General features: G+C 33.6%; 1 protein-coding gene across 1 annotated transcript in view; it reads left to right on the forward strand.

The window, feature by feature from the left end:
* Mmp16 (matrix metallopeptidase 16) overlaps positions 1 to 24,282 on the forward strand; it is a 241,952-nt gene that overhangs the window by 142,589 nt on the left and 75,081 nt on the right. The window lies entirely within an intron of this gene.

Genomic DNA, 24,282 nt, shown 5'->3' on the forward strand with positions numbered 1-24,282 from the left:
AAATGGGCCAAGGACCTGAACCGATACTTCTCAGAAGAGGATATATAATCAATCAACAAATATATGAAAAAATGTTCATCATCTCTAGCAATTAGAGAAATGCAAATCAAAACTACTCTAAGATTTCATCTCACTCCAGTCAGAATGGCAGCTATTATGAAGACAAACAACAATAGTTGTTGGCAAGGATGTGGGGAAAAAGGTACACTCATACACTGCTGGTGGGACTGCAAATTGGTGCAGCCAATATGGAAAGCAGTATGGAGATTCCTTGGAAAACTGGGAATGGAACTACCATTTGACCCAGTTTGGTTTTCTTTTCTCCTACCAGGATATACTACCAAGTGCATAAAGCAGTGGTATAAATTATGGATTGAAGCATCCAAAACTGTGAACCAAAAGAAGCAGGCTCTCTTTTTAAGTTTATTATCTCAGGTGTTTGTTATAGGAACAGAGACTTTACACAATAAAATAAGGGTGTAAATCTGGGGAGATATACATGTAATTGTTATTGTATTGTTTATAGTTTTAAATTATTTACCCTTTTCACTGAACTTTATTTGCCTAACATTTTCCTATTTTGCTAAAACATATTTAAATACAATCTGTTGAATCTGCCATATATATATAATTTATTTAGATTATTTTAGAAACCAAAATTAAAGTTATTTCTAATTTTAGCTATTAGATATACTATAACTAACACATTTGTACACAGAATTTTGTCTGACCCTGGTTATTTCTTTGTAATTGATTCACATAATTATTTGGCCAAAGACCATGAACTTTTTATTTATTTATTTATTTATTTATTTATTTATTTATTTATTTATTTATTTATTTTAAAGAGAGAGTGAGAGAGAGAGAGATAAATTTTATATATATATATATATATATATATATATATATATATATATTTTAGTTTTTGGCGGGCACAACATCTTTGTTTGTATGTGGTGCTGAGTATCAAATCCGGGCCGCACGCATGCCAGGCGAGCGGGCTACCACTTGAGCCACATCCCCATCCCGACCATGAACTCTTTAAAAGAGCTTAATATGTTTATAGTTAGTTTTCAAAAATTCAGAACCAATTTAAACTTTTTTAAAATTGGTTCTGAAGAGTAAGAGTGTTCAATACATTGACCCTAACCATAACTATAAATATGATGTTAGTAGTACTGAATAGATGAATTTCATGTAATCTTCATTACAACTGTATTATATAGATTGTTAGTATCCCAACTTCACATATGAGAAAAGTGAAAGATAAAGGGTTAAGTATTATGCCCATGGAAGTAAGTTATAGATGGGAGTCCAGGTAGGATGGCTGCACAGCACAAAAAAAAAAAAAAAAATCAACCATTCAAACCTACCCATCTGCATGTTCTGTTTAGTAATTCCTGTTCTTTACTTTGACTAACTCAAGAGATAAAAATTTAATTTGCTGATTTACATATGTTATTAATATTAAAGGACACATTTTAGTGTATGTTATTCATTTGTGTTTTATAAATGTTCGTGAACAGCTGTTTTCTGCTCCTTCTTGTGGGTGGACCATTCTATATCATTATTTTCATTATTATGACAGAGGTCTCTCAATAGAAAAGATATGGATTACTTTTCTCATTTTTCTCACATCATCATTTGCAGGAAATCAGAGAAAGAGAAAGCAAAATTATCACCCTGCACAAGGAAGGATAAAGGGGAGTCCTCTCCTTTACTTGTCTATGGGGGGATATCCTTTTCTTATTCCAGGAATACATTTTCAGTAAGAGTTTCTTTTCCCCAATGTTGTATTTGTTGTTGCTGCTGTTCTATTACAAATGATTGATGAGTCTAGAGAGGTCAGTATTCATTTGATCCCCAGGGATATTTTAATTTTTATGACTTTTCAAATGGTACATCCTTTTGTATTTTAGAGTTTTTCATTTTTCCTATTATAATATGCAGAATACATTTCTTAATTTCTTCAAACATAGAACCTAGTTTAGCAGACAGTATTTTATCTATTTTCTTTTTAAAAATTTTTGATGTGAAATAATTGGTTTTCTGAATTCTTGTAGGCAGAAGTTCTTTCTAATCAAAATGTTATGAAATATGCTTAATAAGGTTATTAAGACTTGAAAAGTATAGGAAAATATTATAAAGAACTTCAGTATATATTCAGCATTTCACAAAAATTAATTTTGTACAATTGCATTCACAGCGAGAGTGGAAACTAGATTAATTTTATCTTCCCAGTTGCCATAATTCAATAAATTATAATCTGAGTTTAAGATACTTGTGGCTATAGTGGTACTTCTAAAGCATGCCCATGAATTATTTAACACTTGTCTCTTTAAAATACAGAGTCTTGGCCTGGAAATGTAGCTCAGTGGTAGAGTGCTTGCTAGGATGAAAGATGCCATAGGTTTAATCCCAAGTATCCTTCACCCCAAAGAAAACAGAGTCTAATTCCTCTCCCTGTGAATATGGGCCGTGCTTAGTAACTCACTTATTTTTTAATTGGTTTTATTTTTTAAATACATGACAGCAGAATGCATCACAATTTTTATTACACATATAGAACAAATTTTCATACCTCGGTTTGTTTATAAAGTATGTCCACATCAATTCATGTCATCATACATGTACTTTGGATAATGATGTCCATCACATTCCACCATCCTTCCTAATCTCCTGCCCCCTCACTTTTCTTCCCACCCCTCTTCTCTATCTAGAATTTATATATTCCTCCCATGTTCTCTCCCTCCCTACCCCACTATGAGTCAGCCTCCAGTGCTCTAATATGATGCATGAGTCTAGGTTATAAATCATATCTGGAGCTAGTACCTTATCTTTTTTTCTCCCCACCTCTCTCCATCATTTATCAAGATATTTGCCTTTAGAGTCTAACCCCCGTTTTATGGAAACCCATACCATATAAGTACACCCTCGTGGAGATGCACCTCTACAAAAAGCCAGTACCAATTTGCAAGCTGCATGAGTGAACCACGCTTCACTCCCAGTGAAATCTTCAGAAGAATGAAAATCCAACTTCTATCAAATTGTTCCCACCTGAGAGACCACCCATTAAAATGTATAGTGTGAGGTTAAGAGCCAACATTCATCATTTCTATCCATATGGTATTCAGTTGAATTGGCACTATTTACTGAAAAGGACATCTGTTCCCTACTATCCTGCTTTATAATGATTGTCATTAAATGAGAGATTATGTGTGTGGATCTATTTCTGGATGATTTGTTTAATTTATAAAGTCTCCTTGTCAATCCTTATACCAGTATTGTTCATCAGTGTTGATTTTGGTAGTTTACTGAAAGTCTTTATCTGCAGTATAAGTCATCTATTGGGAAGGGGGTTCTTTCCTCAGAATAGCTTTGGTTATTTGAGGCTGTTCCTGGAGTTTTGAATATCCCTCTGCCAGAAATCCTTTAAGATTAATTCTAGTGTGGAATTGTTATGAACAAATTATATTGGCTCGTCTTTGAAAATTTATTTATTTTGCATTCCTTTCTGAGTGATATTTTTGCTGGCATAATTTTAGGTTGGCTATTATTTTCTTTAAGCCTGTAAAGATCTCATGTCATTGTCTTCTCATTCTCAATGTTAATGTTGAGACGTCGTATGCCAATTTTTCTCTCTTAAACAAAATGTTTTTTCATTTTTCCAGCTGTTGTAAGATGTTCTGTTTAGATTTCATTAGTTTTACTATGATGTGTCTTCCAATAATTTTCTTAGTTTTTAATCTGACTGGTGTTCAAATGCTTCTTTTTCTAGCTATATACAGGAAAATGTTTTGAGCAGGAAATAAAATAACCACTAACCATAAATTGGACTTCATTATTCTTAACAATATTTGTTTCATTTTAAAGTGAAGTAGCATTGAAAGTATGAAAGAAAAGCAAATCATTTATATGAAATAGATATCTATAATGCCTGTATACAGAGCAGTCACATGCAGAATATATCATTGGAAGACAATTTATTGTAAAGCATTTATGTTTCTTTACATCTTGAAAATAATTTGCTGTCCTTTTTATGATGTTTCTGTACTTTCTTACTTTTAATCTATTTATATATTTTTAATAAAAATAGAGCTTATTAAAAAAAAGATGGTAAAGGTCTTTAAACTAAGACAATTTTCATCTGAGCTCCAGACCCAATTCTTCTGCCTCACAGGATCCTTAAACTGAAGAGATTCAAAAGTTAACTTACATCCCCAGATCTGCTATATTTTTTTAATCTTCTTTGTCTGTGTTAATCTATCAATATCCATCTGTTGTCCAAACCAGAAACCTGGTGTTGACCTGAGTTTTTTTGTTTATGTTCAGTTTGTTTGTTTGCCCTTTATATCTGCCCCTGTCTACAAATAACTTGGTGACATTGCGTCAATTCTTTGTGCCTCTATTAGACCATACCATGCCCACCATCCATGCCAATTCTGCCTTGGATCAGACTTGTGTTAATTTTCATGTAGGCATTTTAATTGTATCATAACTGCTTGCCCTGCCTACAGTTTTAAACTCTAATACTCAGTCCTACTACAAAATCATAATAGAAATGTTTGTTTCCTCATCTGAGTCTTTACTCCTCAATAGATTATCCATACTTTTACCTTAAAACTTGCTACACTTGTAAATTTTGATCACACATCTGACAGTTACAGACCAAGACTTAGAGTTTATTTGTTGAATCCACTGTGCCTGCAGCATTTTAGATGTTAAGCTTATGGCTAATGAATTATGAGTTTAGTTGTTTGAATTTTTGTTTATCTGTCTACCCTGTCAGACTAAACTCATTGAGACTTAGGTCTGTATGCTTAATCTGATGCTCAATAAGTGTTTGCTTAGTGGATAAATGCATGCAGTAGAATTAAGTTTGGCTAAAATAAACTTTGATTAAGAACTTGTAAAGGACTAAAAGATTTATAATAAAGGTTTAAAATAGTTCAAAGGAAGAGAATTGCATAAAAATAGTACAATGATTGTGAGATAAAGTTTGAATTCATTATAGAAATGGGAAAGATTTATTTTTTATCTTGTTGTGTGTGTGAGTGTTTGTGTGTGTGTGTGTGTGTGAGAGAGGGGGGGGGGAGAGAGAGAGAGAAAGAGATGAAAAAGCTTACTGTGGAAAATTCTGTTCATACATGTTTCCAGACATGAGCAGATTGGAAAATAACAAATCATAGGATATGTCATCAAAATAAGCCTATATACATTATTAGCCTATTGGTGTTTTATAGGGATGTAATGGGAGAATATTTAAGGAAATATAGACACATAGACTAAAAATAGATTTTCAAAAATGTTTAATAATTTGCAATACTAAAAAACACAAAACATGTATCTTATTTTGAATTAAGATAGTAGGTAGACCCTCTTTACCACAAAAAGAGAACTGGTTTTGAAACAGAAACTAAAAGTCATAGAAAATATAGACACTTCTCTGGAAAAAAAAAATGAAGTTTTGGAGTAAGATCTTCCTATTGGACAATTTAGAGAAATTTGAGTACTTTTAAGTTTGATGTGAGTTAAAGATTAATGGATGTCAAATATATAACTTTGAGGGACTAAAAACAAAATTTCTTTTTGTATGTGAGTATGAAGAAAGATGCTGTTAATGATCTAAGAGCTGTGTATCTTTAATAGTCATTGACCCAATGGTGACTGTGGTCTTTTGAAAACCATTGCATACAGTTATTATATTTGTTAGAATTGGTACTAAGTTGTTAGAGGTGTAGTTTTCTAACTAGCTGAGTAAAAAACATATTATAAAATAATTTAAAACTTTATATTTATGTGTACATTTTCTATAAATATTTTACATTTCAACAAAGCAATGTCCTACTTTTTAAAGTTTTCATGCTTTGGAGGTTCTGATTAGTTATCTTTTGTTGTTGTTGTTGTTTTCATTCTATTTTATATATAACAGAAAACTATAGTTAATGATCTACATATTGATGATGAATTATAATCTATTTTCTTTCTTTTTTATTTTTATATAGTTGACTTGAAGATTATATCATACATGAAGTTCAGCAGGATATATAGTGACAATAAATGAATATAATTACATGTTAGATGATATGATTGCTGTCATAATGAGAACTATGATAGAAAAAATCAGATTTTATACTGAATTTTTAATGATAGTTGCCACACTTTTAATTGAAATACAAGTATTCTGTTTATTTATGCATCATTTTCTTAACCTGTAGTTTTGTTTCTCTAAAAGCTGGCTACTGAACCTTAAAAGCCACTAATCTGAAAATAGATCTATATAAAATCTTGTCAAAAATACATAGGGAAGGCTATAGATGACTCATTATTGTAACGTGCATTGTGTGACTGTTCCAACAAATTAAAATGGAAAATACATCCTTCAGAAATCAACAAATATTGTTAATTCATTCAGTAAGGTTCATCTTATCCATCAATAACTCCTGATTGTCCAGCTCATGTGAAAGAACAGTAATTGAGGAGAGCCCCTGCAGATTCCCAGGAAGCAAGACAAAGAGGAGGAGGTCCCTTATTTCTGCATAGTTCTTGGGAGAACAATTCTAAGCACAAACATTTTATTTCAAAATTTAGCAAGTCAGATATGCTGTATAATTTTTTTGTAGTTATCTGAGTCATGTTGAAAAGTGGGAGATTTTAAAGGTTATAATTTTCTCCTAGAACCAATTTTATTACAGTTAACAGCAGGATAATTCAGTAAGATTTTTCTTTCTTCTATGCTAAACAACATGACAATGTGTAGAATAAAATCCATCACAATTTAGATCACTCATCATTATTATTGAAAAAGATTTAAAAAGGTTGAAGTGTAAAGGGAAGAGAAGATGGTGACTTTGATAACAATACACATGGGTTTGAATCCTGGGTCTTTCAGTTACTAACACAATTCCCTGTTACTTTTCTAATATTTCTGCCTATCATTTTCTTCATATCAAAAATGAAAGACTATCTATTATATCATTATCTCAGTGAATATAAATATCTAATACATTATCTGAATCCTAGAAATTGCTCCAGGATGGTAGCATTCACCATCACTGATGCTGGAGTACCCCCACCCAAGATGGAAACCAGTGATCTATCTCTTGGTAATTATACCTTGTGTTATCTCCTCCCCCTGAGTATAAGATGGATAAAAGTTATCCATATGTAATGAATGACACATAGAAGAGGCTATGGTAAATCAGTTTTAAGATTAGGTTATAAAAGACTGCAGGATCCATTTCAAGCAATCTTCATCAATCTCTGTAGAGGAGGTCAGATGTCATGTCAAGGGGACTAAGCTAATATATAAAAAGAGGAAAATACTAAAGACCATGTCCCTGTTCAATAGATAGCAAAATTCAAGACTTGCCAACACATATTTATCGAAATTTCAGGGAGAACCACCCCTAGTCAAATTTTCTGACAGCTCCAGCTAGCATTTTGTCTGCAACCTCATGAAAAAACATTATCTTGAATAACCCATTTAAGTTTTCTCAGGTTTCTAACCCCAGAAATGTTGAGATAATAAAATACTTTCATTTTAATCTACCAATTTGTGATGTAGCAATGATAAACTCCAACTCTTTTCATTATTGTTGTTATTTACAAAGAACAATTGAAAACATATTTAAAGAATTTTACCATGGTTATTGAAACAATATTAAAAGTTTCATTTTCATACATGCAAAATCTTTAATTCCCATTCTTTTACAGAGGGGTATATAAGTAATGTAGGACATAAAACACTCTCTTTCTCCACAGCTAAAATAGTTTTTAGTAAATACCACTTTTTTATTAGTATGACTAAGAAAACAGACCAGAACAAAGCCAGAGGGAGTATTCAAATACAGTCTAGTTTCAGAAGAAAATTTTTTCTATCTGAAAAAGACACAGCAATGAGTGATAGATATGTTGTAATAAATGGAAATGCATACGTGCAGTTCTGTTTTCCCTCTTTATGTTGAGTGGCTGTTATTGTTTAGATATGAGATGGCCCCCAGAAGCTCATGTATGAGACAATGCAAAAAGGTTTAGAGGATAAATTATTGGGTTATGAGAGCCTTAACTGGGTTATTTATTGAATTAATCCCCTGATAGGATTAACTGGTGTGGCTGAAGGAAGTGGATCATTAGTGGGTGTGGCTTTGGGGTATACATTTGTTCCCACTGAGTGGACTCTCTCTGCGTTCATCTGCCACACTCTTCTGCCATGATGTTCTGCTTCACTTCCAGCCCCAAGGAATGGAGCCATTGTGTATTATGGACTCTGAGACCTCTGAAAATGTGAGCCCCCAAATAAACTTTTCCTCCTCTAATTGTTCTTGTCAGGTCTTTTAGTCACAGCAGCAGCAAAGCTGATTGAAACACTGGCCAAGCTTGTTGGTCCCAATCAAGCAAATACTAAAACTTTGAACAATGGAAGAAGAGAGGCCAATGCTTTATAGCCTTTATATATGCAGTATTAGCATGAAAAAAATGAAAGAAGTAAAAATTAATGTAGATTCTTAGGGGAACTGTTAAGAATTAAGCTCTGTATTGATAAATAGTGGCAGATAGGTTGGAGAATAGTTTTAACTAAAACATGGGGGATTTTTAGTGGATAGTTTATAATGTAAAGAAAGCACTTAGGATTTTGAGTAATGAAGTACTGTAATGATAGCAATGCTTTATCTACAGAATGCAGGTAGTGGGTTTGTTTGGTGGAGTCAAGTTGATTCCTCAGGGACTTTTGATCTGCTGTGGCTTTATATACTGCTGGTTAGGTATGCAGTGGATAATAAATTCTTTCTTATTGTGATCAAAACTTATGGAAACTAACAGCCTGTGACAAACATTAAGCAAGTGATATTCCTAGGGAATCAGCCTTGTTTCTCTTTTTTATTCATTTGGATCATAGTATTGCATCAATGTCCTCTACTTTTGTTTATATGATAAAGCATACATAGGACAAGATATATGTGTGTCAATAATAAATTACTTGAGAGTCATATTTAGCACAGGAAAAAGATTTTAGTTTCAAACCAACCTGGGAACAAACTTTCTTGTGCCACTTAGCAGCTTCTGAGTTATTTACTCTAAACCTTTTCTTCTTAAGGTATTCTCTTTGGGTAATTATGACACTTAAAGGGAGTTTTGTGAGGGTCAAATTCAGGGCACTAATGGGTACTCTATGAATGTTAATTTTTCCTTCCTTTTTAGTAAATGAGAAAACTACTCCCCAATTAATTAGGTCCTTTGAAATGGAAGGATAATTAAAAGTAAAGGAAACCTCAAAATCAGAAATTGATATGCCTTGCCTCTTTTTTAAGTCAGTATTTTGGGTACATTTTTAAGTCTTCCTATTTGCTGAAAGAATTTTCAAAGACTGCAATAAAGTTACTATATGGATTTATTGCTGTAAAATCTGCAAAAAAAATCATGAAACACAGGTGCTTTATTCATTACTTACAAGACACATACACGGAATCAAAGATTTGACAAGTCATATATAGACATTTAGGTTATGGTTTCCTTCCAAGTCATGAATCCTAGAAAGAAAACATTCTTCAGAACATTTGAATTTTTTAACCATGTTGCCAATAGAGTATTCTGCCAACTCCTAAGCTAAAACTCTGGCCTTTCATATATTTGTTTACTTAAAAATAAGACAAGATATTTTGCTGTATCTAGGTAGGATGAAAAATAAATAAATATGATTTTTCATTACAGAATATGTTGAATAAATCACAAACGAATATAAAGAACATCTATTATTTAAAAAACAAATGTCCTTTCATTTTCACTTCCATTTTTATCCTGCTATTTCAGTTTTAACACTCTAAAGGCAAACTAAAGAAAGCAGATAAAGAAGGCACTTAGGTGACATCACATCCTTTTGAAATATCCAGAAATATTTCTTAAAATTTGCTGTGTGAATACCAGTCCAGGCATGAATCTTCTGATTTTATTCACCATTACCATGTATGTGTAGCCTATAAAGTCCACTACTTTACAGAATACCTTTGATGAACTGGCTTACCTAAGCCTCGTTAATATTCACCTTACAAATAATTTTCAAAATTGTTGTCTTGCATTTCAGTTTTTTATTTCCCCCATGAAAGATAACTTATTGATCAAACCAAATTTTACATTTTGCTCTTATAACACAAATATATACTCAAAGTAGTGTTCTGAAATGAGATGTGCAGAAAGCAAACACATTCGCCTTTGCTTATTGACATCAGTAGTTTTAATCATGTTGAAGAATTTCATTTAAAATAACTCTTGTCAGGAAAGCCTAAATTGTTGATTGCAAGCTCTGAGTCATCAACTCTATTGGCCAGATGAGTAAATGAATGCCAACTTTTCTACTGGCTTGGAGGCACAATGTACTAAAAAGATACAAACACTTGCACACACAGAGAGACATTAATAGGAAGCCTTCCATAAAATTGTGTGATTATATTAAGATGCTAAGATTATAATTTTACACATTTTACATTTTATGCATGTTAGTCTAATTTTACTATAAAGTGTCTTCATGAAAAAAAAATATAGGCTAGGGAGAAAGTCATAAGGAAACAGGGTTGCTCTAGAGGAAGACCAAAAATGAAAACAAAATTAACATTTAAAAAAATTAACATTTGAAAAAAACCCACCACTTTAAAGCAAAATCAGACTCTTATCTCAGAGAAATGCTTCAGTTAGAGGAAAAAGGGAAGACATCAGGACTTCTAGCTGAATCAAAATGTAGCCTCTTTTTTCTGCAATATACCTACTGTTGTTGTTTGAAATATGTATTAACGGTTTATAAAAACAGATTTGTTTGTATGTTATCATCTCTACACAAATACTTGAGCATAGATGTTTTTTTTTATTTTTCCCCCCAGGAAGACAGAAAATGATCTATGCCTAAATCATCAGCTTGATAATGTAACAAAAATGAATAATCAGGTGGCAGTGAACTGAGAAAAGCAAAATCTAGATAATAAGTAAAAGTCCATCTTTCCCTAAATTCTAAATTCTTTAATTCTTTATGCTTCTACTTTCAGAAACCAAGCAGTTGTACTTAAATACAGGTTAGTTGTTCCTACCCATGTAAACACATCTTGGTAGAGAGAAACCAGGGTACATAGAGTTGCTCTGAAGGCCAGACACACACAGTCTGGTGACTGAGTACACAAGAAATCCATTGAGGACTTTCTGTAATTTTCATTGTTGATTTCCTGTTAATTCCCCCTTGCCTTCATGCTTGAATTTGTACACTCCTATGAGAGACTCTGTAGTGGTCCTCAAGAGCTGGTAATTTTAACCCCACCATTCTCCAATTTTTATTTTCTTTTAGAAAGTGCAAATGAACCAGAAAACTATCTGAATCTATCCAGATGCCCAGATGAGCCATACCATCCTCCCAGCTCCTCAGGCACCCTCCTTCTTAGAGGCCTTTCTTCTGGAGCCTACAAATGTCTTCCCAATATTTTCCTAAGCATACATAGTCATGATTGGCCTTGATACTTTATAGGATCAAGTTAATGAATGTGATTAAGTCATCATGTTTGCTGATTGGCACTAATCAAGGCTCCTACCCCCCACATAGAGACTAGGAGAAGATAGGGGCCTTATCTTTCTTGATGAGCACAGGCCAAAGGGATGGCTCCCAGGTCCTTGGGAAGACACTTTGGAGTTGTAAAACTTAGAAGAGGCTTGGAAGATTTACATCTCAGAGGGTAGAGTAAGAAATTTCTAAAGTATCTTTTTTTTTTTAATTTTCTAAAGCAAATGCTATAAATAAAGGGAAGTCAGGTGCCTATAATCAGGATGAAATTTGTCTAAAGTTTACTCAAGCTAAAGGGAAAGTTAAGGCCACCTTCGTCATAAGTAAAATGATAAGCCACAAAAATGCATATCATGTTCAGCCACCGTGCAAATTATTTTGTATGCTTTAATCACAGTCATTTCTTTATCATTATGGTCAGAAGTTCCTCTCCAATATAAAATAAAACAAGTTTCTGGTGCCTAAACATTTAGGCTAAAAAAGCTGGCATCTTGTGAACAAAAGATATTAATTACTTGGTAATTATTATTCTTATATGCAAGCAGGTACTGGCTTCCAAATTTAGGAAGTATTTTATAGATGGACTGATAGCAGACAGGGGAATCTCCATGTGTGCCCATAAAAACTGACCTTGAGTTTGCAGTTGGATACTGCATATGCTATTTGCAGGGAATTGGCTCTTTCAATTCTGCCTCTTATCATCCCAGTAAGCCCAGTACTCTTCCTCAAAATGCCAACTCATCTCCTTATGAGCTAGTCCTGTGTATAGCAGCACCATATCAGTGGTATTACCATAAGCCTTCTAGGTACTTCTCTTATATGATAAGCTCCTGAATCAGAAAAGAAATGCTTGGGGGATATAGTGAAGTACATAGGAGGACTACATACAGTGAGACTTTTCTGAATTACAAGTGAATAAAATGGTTTAGAAATTTTTGTACCACTTTTTTTTGTTTATTATTCATCATTCCACACAAAATTTGCAAAGAACCAACTTAAGATACTATGTGAAAGTAATGTGAAATATTTACATCTGAGTTTTAAATGGACAGATTTTATAAGTCATAACCATTTAGTATATTTCAAAAATTAAAATAGAAATCTTAGATTTAATTTTTCTGTTTGTGGCAATAATGAGAGTATGAGATGCTTTTAACAAAATTTGGTAATTAAAGGATTATGATTAACTATTTAATAATGAGAAATAACAAATTTTCATTTGTTTTTTCATATATACATTGCAGTAGAATGTATTTTGACATATTGTATATACATAATATAACTTCCCCTTCTTGTGGTTGTACATGACGGAGGTACACTGGTCATGTATTCATATATAAATATAAGAAAGTTATGTCCAATTCATTCTACTGTCTTTCCTAGTTCCATCCCAGATATTAAATATATGTGTATATATATATATTTAATATATATATATCCATCACTCAAGTATTTCCTTTCCAATATCATACTCTCCTATTTCATTCTCCTTTTCACCATCCTGACAGGGTTCCTGATCACCTGAAGACATTGACTTACTAACTTTCTTATTGCTTCATTTGCCTTCAGCCACATCTTCCCTCCAGCTTCTCTTACATACTGGGACCTCTTTACATTTCAATAGCCAAAGTACTGTATTATTTTTACAGATAGTGTTCTTAAACCTGCATTCAAAATTCCCCAAAACTTGCTCTTAATGGATCTTTCATATATGCTGTATGATGACCATGTTTAACAGTGCTCTGGTTTTGATAAAGTCAGAAGTGATAATTAGGAAGTCAACACACCTCTGACCTATTGAAATCTAATGTACTGGAACTTCAGCTTATTCTTGTGTGGTTATTATCTCCCTCAAAAGTTTGCTATAAATTTTATTAATAATAGGAATATGAGCAATAGAAGTTATAGTTGGTACTATTGCTAAAATTATAATTCTTTAAGTACTAAACTATATTCTTGTTAATGTTTCTTTGTAAAATATACAGGTACCAAACATTTATAGCTTTAAACAAATTCATTAGAGTAAATCAATATCATGAAAACAACTTAGATCTTTGTTAGCCAGGTATTATGGAGAAACTAGGAAAATATTTGGATAATCAAGACCAAAATATACTTAGTATTTTTTTAGCCTACAGTTTGATTATAAAGTCTGTGCTGAATGAAATAGACATGTTTTCTCCTAATCCAGAAAAGTCTAGACTCTGTTCTCTCTGTAAAATATTTGTATACATGTTATTACTCAACCTACCAACAACCCTATAAAATAGATGATATTAGACTTATTTTACAAATGAAGAAACTGAACTGCAGAGGGATTAATAAATAGTTGGGAGCCAGTGAGAATTTTAAATCTGATTTGTCTATTTTTTCCTTTGCATGTCTTTAAGGTGTGCAGTGTATTATTTTATATATGTTTACATTGTGAAATGTTAGGTAATACATCCATAGCCTAACATAGTTTCATAGTTTTCTTCCTTCTTTTTTTTTTTTTTTTTTTGGTAGTGAGAACACTTAAAATTCAGTTAACAACTTATAAGTATTTTACAAAGTGTCATTACCCAGAGTCATCATGCTGTGCATTAAATCCTTAGAACTTATTCATCTTAAAATTGAGAGTTTATACCTGGGTTTGTCTTAAAGGACTTAAGTGGGGTAAAAATAACTCCATTATCATAGGTAATGCTTTGCTAATACATTCATGTTTCTTGGGAGAAGTTACATGTTTTCTCAAATTCTCTGAGAGGCTTATGAGCTCCCATGAGCTCAGAATTAACTGAACTAAATGCTCAGTTCCTTAATTAAGAAAAAAGAGCCTCATATTTTCTGTCATGGAGTAGAAATCAATTACCTATTATGATAAATTTTCAGTAGTCCAGTCACTCTATAAATAGTTCCTTACACATAGTAGGTAACTAGTAATTTTTTAAAAATATGTTGCATAGTTGTTGCTGGTATAGAAATTGTAGCACATATTATAATTACTGCTATATAAATAATAATTTGTATTATTCAAATAATAATATGTCAAATAATTCAAATCATTTTCTGAAAAGTGGATTTGCAATTTATTACATGATTATTATTGTTTAGTTAATTACTAAAATTGATCCCTTTTCCACTAGCTGTAGAGAAAGGCAGGTAGGATTCCAGAATCATTCTGACCAATCCGAATGAGCTGCCCTTGGGGAAAGTATGACACATGGGGAAACTTGACCACACGGGAATAAGTGGCATGGCACATACCTGAGGATAAATGCTCCTAGAATCTTAACTCAAAAAGAAAACAAAGAGTTCTTTTTTTCTCTCATGTGATTAACCATACCGTACCTTGCTATTTTTCAGTGAGACTTTTCTGAATTAAGAGAAGACATGTCTACTTCATAAAGCACAGACTTTATAAACAAATGATAGCCTAAAGGAATACTAAGTGTACTTGGCCTTGATTATCCAAATATTTTCCTAGGTTCTCCACACTACCTGGCTAACAGAGACCTAAGTTGTTTTTATTAGATTGATTTACTCTAATGTATTTTTTTAAAGCTATAAATGTTTGGTACTTGTGTGCTTTTCAAAATATTTTTACTGATTTTGGAAGACATCACCTATTTGATCGCAATTTGTTTCCCCTCCTATCTTAGGTGCCAGTGTTGAACTCTGTCTTATAAGTAGCATGCTTCAGACCTAACCAGGTCCAAACAAGCAGCTGTGACATTCTCAGCAAACCATCCTCAATTGCTGATGAAATATTTTGAAACAGAATTTTAAAAAATTAAAGAACATGTACTATATCTTTGTACCTTTCTCTAACCTGTCACAACAGTTTCCTTTGTTTTGAAAACAGGTTTTTTTGTTGTTGTTGTTTTTGGTTTTTCGTTTTTTGGGTTTTTTGTTTTGTGTTGTTGTTTTTTGTTTTTTGTTTTTTGTTTTTTGTTTTTTTTTTGTGTGTGTATGTGTGTGTGTGTGTGCTCTAAAGCATTTGTCTGTTTGTTTATGACAGGCTGTCACTAATTCACCCAGGCTGGCTTTGAACTTGGTGATCCTCTTGCCTCCTTCTACCTCCTGAGTAGCTGGGATTATAGTCGTGTACCACCATATCTGACCAGCTCTAAGACATTTATACTTAATTAAAATTAAGTTGTAAGCAATGAAAGTGACTAAAATTTCCTGAGCAGCAATAATTGTACTGAGGAAGGAATCTGAATTGTGTCCTTATAAAATTTGTACGTTAAAATCTTAGCCCCCATGCCCTAGGAAGATTTGAAGATAGGGCTTTTGGGAGGTACTTATGGTTAGATGAGATTGTGAAGATGGGGTGCATTTGATGGGTTCCTGTACTGGAAGAGATATCAGAGATCCTGCTTTCCTTCTGTATATGATAGTGTGAGGACATACATAGCAAGTAGCAGTCTGTGAGTGAGGAAGAGTGCCCTCACCAAAGCCTGACCACGCTGGCTCCCTGATCTCAGACTTCCTGGCTCCATAACTGTGTGTGAAAGTAAATTCCCATGTTTATACCTCCAAGTTTATGGTATTTTGTTATGACAGTCCAAGCAGACTGAAACAGATAATTTTTAATTTTTTTAAAAAATAAGTTTAGCATTAATTCAATGGAGAAAAGAAATACTATGATTTCATACTCCTAGAAAGAGCACTTGGGAAGCAGCTGTATCCTTTGAACAGATAACTTGATAAGATGGTTCTGTCTCCTGGGATGCACATTTTGTTTCCTTTGATCTTTCAAATGTTGGAGCATAAAAATAGTACTATGTACAACAAAACACTTAAATTCTGAGCATAAGTGAATACAAATTAAGTGCACCCTTAATTTATCAGACACACATATAAATACTACTCATAATTGTAATTGCATTGTATTTGGTCATCAAACGTGTAAGCACCCAGTCAGAGACTTCAATAATAGACTTCCTTCATTTTAAACTATGCTTGACTCAATTGGACAAAGTGTCTGATGGAGGAGCCAATGGAATATTCTGAAGCATGGGCACTAGGAGAGCAGCTAAGCCTTAGAGGGAAGGGGAAAAAGCAAGAGGAGACCACCCAGCCCTTGATAGACAGAAACTTGCATAGAAGAGTCTACATTTTAGAAATAGAGGAGAAAAAACTACTCAAAACTGACTTCTCTCAGCTTCTGTCTTGAAGAATAGAGTTATGACCAGACTCTTTTCTGGACCTGCATCCTCAGAATGTAAAATTCCAATTCCGTCTCACGTGGGCTGCCTGACTTGACAAGTTCTACAGCCTCTGAAAGTGTTATTAGTAAAGCAGAGTGAAAAAGTATAGGCCATGATGTTTCATTGACAAAGCCATTGACATTTATGGTTCATCATAGATGCTCAATAACCTGGACTTACTTCCTGTTCTTTTGATAGATTTATCTACCCCACTTCTGGCTCTTTACAGGAACTTCATATTTTCCTGACAAGTAAGAAAGTGGACCTCTTGTCAGTGAAGTACAAAGTAATAGCAAACATGCAACCAGGGTATCAGGTGTACAGATATGTGATACCTGCAGCAGGAAGAGAGATGGTATTTTCACCTACTGAAATTTTCAGTGACAGATTTTTCTTTAGACCTAGGGTTACTGCTAAACCATTCAGTTTATGAAAATGTGATTAAACTGGACAATATTTAGTTCCCCTCTTTATTTCAGGATTACTGTACCCCCACTAGTACCTCAAAGGTCTTTTCATTTTTTTCTTTTCCTATCTACCAATTCTAACCACATAGAGAGGAATTGAATACTAAAATTATTAATTATTTATCAATATGTAAGAAATTACCCCAAACACAGCCCCTTAAAACAATAAACATTTATTATCTCACATAGTTTTGAGGTCATGGATACAGAGGCAGCTTAGCTGGATCTTCTCGATCAGGGAATCTTACAGATACCTCCACTGGCAGAGCTGCAGTCATCTGAAGGGATTGGAGAATTTACTTCCCATTTCACTCACATGGCTCTTGTAGAAAGGCTCTTGTAGAAACCTGGTTTCTCTTGCTTTTTGATGAGAGAAGAAGATGAGAAAAGAAAGAGGGAGAAAAATGCAAAGAAAAGAAAGAAGAGAGTGGACAAAAATGGAAGTCATGTGTATTTTATCAACAAGGATAAGTTACAGCACGTGTTTCATTTTTCCTGAATTTCACAATTAACTTTTCAAAAACAAAATCTATTTTAAAAACAAAAAAAACATAATAAGTTACAGAAGCAGTTATTATTTTCATGATCAGCAAAGAGGTCTGGTGCATTATAATTGTCTATTTCATATGTGAAAATGACACAAATTTTTTTCTGTCATTTAAATTGCAAATACACATTAAGAGAAGAAGGAAAGGGAAGATATTGGGAATGAAGTTGATTGAATTATGATATGTGAATGTACAAATACATAAAAAATACCACTATTATGTATAATTATAGTAGACTAAATAAAAGCAAGTATTAAGAGCATCAGAAGTTGTCAAGGCAATTATAGTGTGTGTTACAATCAAATTATTTTCAAAAGAACAAAAATATACAGAGACAAAGAAACTAAATTTACCTGGGGACTTGGAGAAGGCTGTTCATAAAGGATTTGACTTTGAGTTTTGTTCTTAAAGATTAATATGATTTTGTAAAAATAGCAGAGACAAACTAGAAGATAATAGGAAAGAAATGCTGAGATTCAGCAAGTCTCCACAAACAACATACAAAATGATACTGATTTTTATGAAGCTCAAACACTAGGAAAAACTTCAAATTATTGAAATATTTGGTAAAAATACAGAAATATAAGCAAGATAATTGTTCATTTAAATCTTAGATTAATGATTACCTTTGGAGGGAATAGGGGAGCTAAAGTTATGAGATAAGAGGAAAAAAAAAAAACAGATTCAAAGGTGCTGGTGATCCGATTGTTGAATAGGCTTATCGAATTATAAATGTTAGAATTCCAATAATTTTCATATATGAAATACCATACAATCAATTTTTAACATTCAGAATATGTTAGCAGAGGGGACAGCATATGAATGGAGGGATGAGAGAGCTTGGAATAAAATATAGACATAATTATGACAAGGAAATGATAAACGAGGCATTATCTTTCATAATACAGAGTTCAGTGTTCTGAAATTGTATTGGAGGACACAAAGGGAAGGAGATTAGAGACACAATTAAAAGCCTCAAAACACAAAACTCAAAATCTTGCAAAAGAAGCAAGAACTATTTCTGTATTAAGAACCGAGAGGCTGATTTCTCTTTTGTTGCCCATGTGGCGATAAGATCAAGGCATATTCCAGTTGAGAATCTCGCATAATGTGAATTAATGATAAGTTACAGGAGCAGTTATTATTTTCATCATTACGAAAGAGGTCTGGTGCATTTTAATTGTCTAAAGCTTGTCATGTGCCAACAACTTTTGTTCCTAGTAGAATTCAAATCACAGGGTGGTACTTTATTTAACAACTTACCCTTTCAAACTATTGTGAAGCTGCAAGTAACGTTTAATTACATTATTGCCAATCATCTGAAGAATGGTAATTACTCGGAGCCCTTGGCCAGCATTTCTGATTAGAAGTACTGTGACATACTCAACAGGTTACAAGTTCATATCCCAATCCTATTAACTTTCTTATAAAAGCCTGACTTTATTTCTTATACAACATGATTCTACCCTTAGAAATGGTGTTTAGGAATAATGTGAATGATCTGATGAGAAGCTATACATGAAATGAAATGACGTGGGCTGTAATGACCTTGTTGATAGTAGGTCTGTTTTACTTTTGTCCTTTGGCATTCCTCTTACCAGACAATACATATATAGTCACCAAGAGATTATTTTCCAGTGAGAGATTTGAGGTGTTTTTAATAATTCAGCTAGACCACTAGCCAAAAGCTTAGTGGATGACTGATAGTAATATTTTCTGACTACATGAGAGAGAATTGGTTCCTACATATTTATCTCAAAAACAAGGTTCAAGTTATTATTTTGTCCTGGTGAAGGGGACCCAGTGTAGCTTGAGGAAGCTGCTAAAGGGTGGGTTTTTTGTTTTTTGTTTTTCCTTTTGAAGAATAAAAACAAGGCAATCCTTAAAAGCCCACATTGGGACTCTGATCCCAAGAAATTGTGTCTCTTTTGCCAAACAAAGACCCAGAGATCTAAAGCTATACTTTAAACCAGCACCATCTCCATGCTGAGCAGATGTAGCCAGCTGTTTGTGGCCAACCTCACTGCCAGCCTTTGGGTTTTCTGCTCTTGATTCTAATGTCTGGATTTTTATTGGTCCTTTGTCTGCTGGATGGATCTTCGTTTTGCCAAAAGGTCTGCTTTTGATGAGTGTTTCCTTTGCTTTCAGCCATTGATAGTACAATCCAGACAAAACTTAACCATGTGCCGAGGGTGTGGGCATGCTCAGAAGCTGTCCTACCACTTCTACCACCTGTCTTTCTCCCATTTAACATATTATTTGGGGTAGCAGTCAAACTCATTGGTATCAGATTCTTGAATATATGTGTAATTTGAAAAGACAAAGGTATTGATTTTAGAGCTGGGATTAGATAATGTGCTACATTTAAAAATGGCTGTGACATCTTTTCTTTCTAATTTTTTCTTCATCTGTGAATATCCTCCATGACAGAATCCATAAAAGTCTTTTCCCTAAATTTCATACTTCCAACATCTTCATCATGTATTTCCAGTGTCTACCTAAATAACTCTCTTCTTCCTTATGTTTATTTATTCCTTCTCCTGTGACTAGACTAGGTTGTCAGATGATCACTGATAGCCTTGTTCCCCTAGTTTTCCACTACAGAGGAGCATTGATTTTTTTTTCTTTTGTGGTGCTTGGGATTGAACCCATGGCCTTGTGCATGTGAGGCAAGCACTCTACTAAGTGAGCTATATCCCCAGTCTACAGGCATTGATTTTTAAAACTACTTTTCTATGTTCCAGTAACCCAGGAGTCCTAGTCTTTTGATTTCCCAGTATCAGACCGACCATGTTTAGGTGAAATTTAACATTCTACTCTTTACTCCCCAAATCCAAACTAGCTCTCCACTTCCCGAAAGCTAGTCTATTTATTCTAGATCACTAAAAGATTAATCATCTAATATGGACCAGCCAGTGTCTTCAGAATTGAGAACATGAAGATGAATGATGCTCAATTTCAGTCTTCTAAAGAACTCAGAATATCCTGGGAAGAGTTGTCAACAGATGATGCCAATAAAATGCAACAGTTGTGACAGGGGACACACAAGGGGCTATGAGCATCTAAAGGAGAAAACACAGAAGGATTTCCCTCAAGGAGGAAAAATATACAAAGTAATATTTTGAACAGTCATGGCAAGTCTGATGAGGTGTTCACCCAGTGCCCTACAGAGCGAAGGGCAATCTGAGAAAAAAAGACAGTTATGCAGAGACCCTAAGGATTGAGCAAGCATCTATTTCTATGAATGGGAATAAGTTCATACAAGGAAAAGAAATAATACAATGTTGGAAAGGTAGGGCAAGGAATTATGCATGAAAGTTCTTGATTAATTTCCTGAAGAATAAGGAATTATCTTATAGATAGTGGGAAAGTGATAGAAATTTTTTTTTAAAGCAGTTATTTTTTCTGTCTCTCTCCATGTTTCTTTCCCCCAGGATCCCATCTATAATTTCACTTTCTGTATTCTGCAAAAATCATGCTCTTTAATTTCTTTTAGCACATTCTTAAGGAAATAATCTCCTACCTATGAGATAATGTTTAGTCTGATTATCTACTTACCTTTATTCATATCCATCAATCACCACAAGAAGCAGAGGATGCTCTTCACCTGCTATTTCCCATTGACTTGAGCATCACCACTTCTGCCTCTGTTTCTTTCTACTCTCCATCTTCTGAAACTACTACCACCAGAGAAATTCCAAGTCTTTCATTGTCCACATCCTCTTGATAATGAACTTCTGCTGTGAACATTTTCCCTTAAGTTGTTTTTTGCAACTGAAATTATTCTTTACTTTGATTATATTCTTTCTCTTACATTCTTTCCAGTGTTTTCTTCTCCATATTCTTTCTATCACAATTACTCAAATCAAGGTCTCAAATCCTTTTTAATTGTACTTACAGATCATTTCCATACTCCTTCCATAAAAACGTTAAGCTCTCATGGTAATATTTGTCAGATTATTCCAATCACACACTCTCTTTGCTGTAGTCCTCTATTGACCCTCAAGTCATCTCCCTGTTTCTTGATGATTTTTTTCTCATGGTTCACTACCACTCTCTTCAGTACTACCGTAGCTTTAATTCTTGGTGTTCTCAACAGTCAGTAGATCATTTTTCTAGTGTTCTGGTCTCTCAGTTCTTAGAGCTCCTCTCCAGTTATTTCATTTCCATTCTAATTCAGAGACTTCCTTCCATAATTATATTCTTACTGTTACTCTTAAAAATCTCAATTGTGAATATCCATAATGGGTACCACTCTACACTTGTCCAACTCACTCCCAATAACATCATGACTTCCTTTGACTACATCAGAACTTAAAAGTTGAACTTCAGTTATTTTATCAACCTACCTCTTTCTTGTCTTCCTTATTTCATAGTATTAGTGCCATTTTCCTTACATGGCACAAGTACCATGGTCTGTCAAAAATCACTCCTTTACATACACCAACAGTTCCTTTTTCTTTCTACTTTTAATATTAAATGTGTTACAACTTTATTGACTTAGCATCTACATTAACCTAGTTGAATGAGGGTGGACAGAAAAGACACAACCACACAGTGGATCCATTTCACTTCAGAATCATGATCCTCAATATTGCCTATGTTTTCCTATATTCCAAGTCCATTCTCTTTTCAACTCCTCTATGTATATATATCATACTTTCTTCTCTCTCCTTTTTCTTCCACAGTGTTCTCTCAGTTTTCTCTTATAACTTTCTTTCTATTTCACAAAGCAAATTTAAAAATTTAGAAGAGATTTCCTACCACTACTTTCCCACCCTGTTATATTTTACCTTCTTATCTGTTACTTCAAACTGTGCATGCTTCTGAGGCCAACTTCCACATTTTATCCTAAGGATGCTTATTGCAAGTGGCTGAATTCCACTTGCAATTATCTAACTGGACTTGACACCTCCCACTGAATTTTTTTTTAATGATTTCTAATTTAACACTAAAAAACCTGAACTTCTGATAATGCTCCCCAGCTCTCTGCCCCACATCCTGCCTCCATACAGATGCACACAAAAGCAATAGCAAGCAATTGACCTGGGGCTTTCTGCATCTCAGTGGATGGCAGCTTCATTCTTGCAGTTTCTTGGATCAAAAACGTGGTGTTATTTTGACCATTTTCTTTTCTTAGACCATGCATCCTGTCCTGTATTAAACTCTGTGACTCTGCCTTCAATATTATCTAGAATTGTATCACTTCTGTCTATCTTCATTGTTCCCACTTTGGTCTAGTTCAACAGCATTTTTGCCTGGATTATTTCAATAGCTTCAGATCTTGAATCATGCTGCTTCCTTGCACCTTGCAGTTGATCCTCAAGAATAATTAGAGTAATTATCCAAGTGATCCTGTTTAAATGGTTGTCAGATTATGCCCCTTTTCTCCTCAAAAACGTTTGGTGCTTCCTACTTTAGTGACACCACAAACCCGAACCATTACTGTTATCTACCCTGCATACATGCTGTCACCCTGATGACCCCATCCTTTCCTGCTTTGCTGTTCATCCTCATCACTTATAACTATATAACGTAATATATATGTTGCTCTTTTATTTTGTTTCTTCCTAGTATCCTCCACTTAAGAATGTCAATTCTACAGGGTTGGAAATTTTTTGTTGTTGTTTACTATTATATTGTAAGAGCCAAGATAACTGCTTAATCCATAGTAGGCTTGCAATGAATGATTGTGAAGTATGAGAATGATTTAATGAATGAAACTTGTTTTCATATGATTGCACTATATAATCTGTCATGCATGCTAATGCTTTTATAGCTGTGTGATTTAGTGTAGTGATTAAAAGTATAATCTCTGGCATCACAATAAGAAGTTTTAATGGAGCTCTGACTTACTATGTGATCTTGCATTGCATAATGTCTCCAGACATAGTTTTCTTGTTTTTTTTGTTTGTTTTGTTTTGTTTTTTGTTGTTGTTTTATTTTGTTTTTAAATGGAGATGATGATAATACATAAATTAGTCACATGACTGTTGCAGAAATTAAATGAGAAAATCCAGGTAAAATCAATATGCCCACAATAGAGTTAGGTAGCTTTCAGTGAGATAATTAGTATTCCATTACTGTAGCTAATACATATTATATTTTGCTTCTTTTGTGTCTTGATTTTCTCTTTTAGGTAATTTTATGGGAAGATTATACTCTTTGAGGTTGAAAATAGTAATATTTATTTTTTTATATACCTCTCAAATTTGACTCCCAGTTTTTAATCAGTTGTTCTTTGAGTCAGGTAAATCCCTGGAAATGTAGTTTCAGTGGTTTTTCTCAGGGTGCTAATGTCATGTGAGGAACCAGCCCCTTAATCTCATCCATTTCTCCATTACAAACTACTCCAGAATGAGGGGAAAAAGTTTGGTTATTTACCTGGATTTGTGTTCCCAAAATAGTCCTTTGAAGGAAATTATCCCACTGCACTACAAAATGCTTGGAAAGGAGTTTTACTAAAAATTATAGTCACTGAAATCATTTGCATTTGTGGCCTGTCATTTATGTAAAACTTGACACTTTAATCTCGT

This window comes from Urocitellus parryii, chromosome 7, assembly GCF_045843805.1.
Source record: "Urocitellus parryii isolate mUroPar1 chromosome 7, mUroPar1.hap1, whole genome shotgun sequence".
NCBI classification, from domain to species: domain Eukaryota; kingdom Metazoa; phylum Chordata; class Mammalia; order Rodentia; family Sciuridae; genus Urocitellus; species Urocitellus parryii.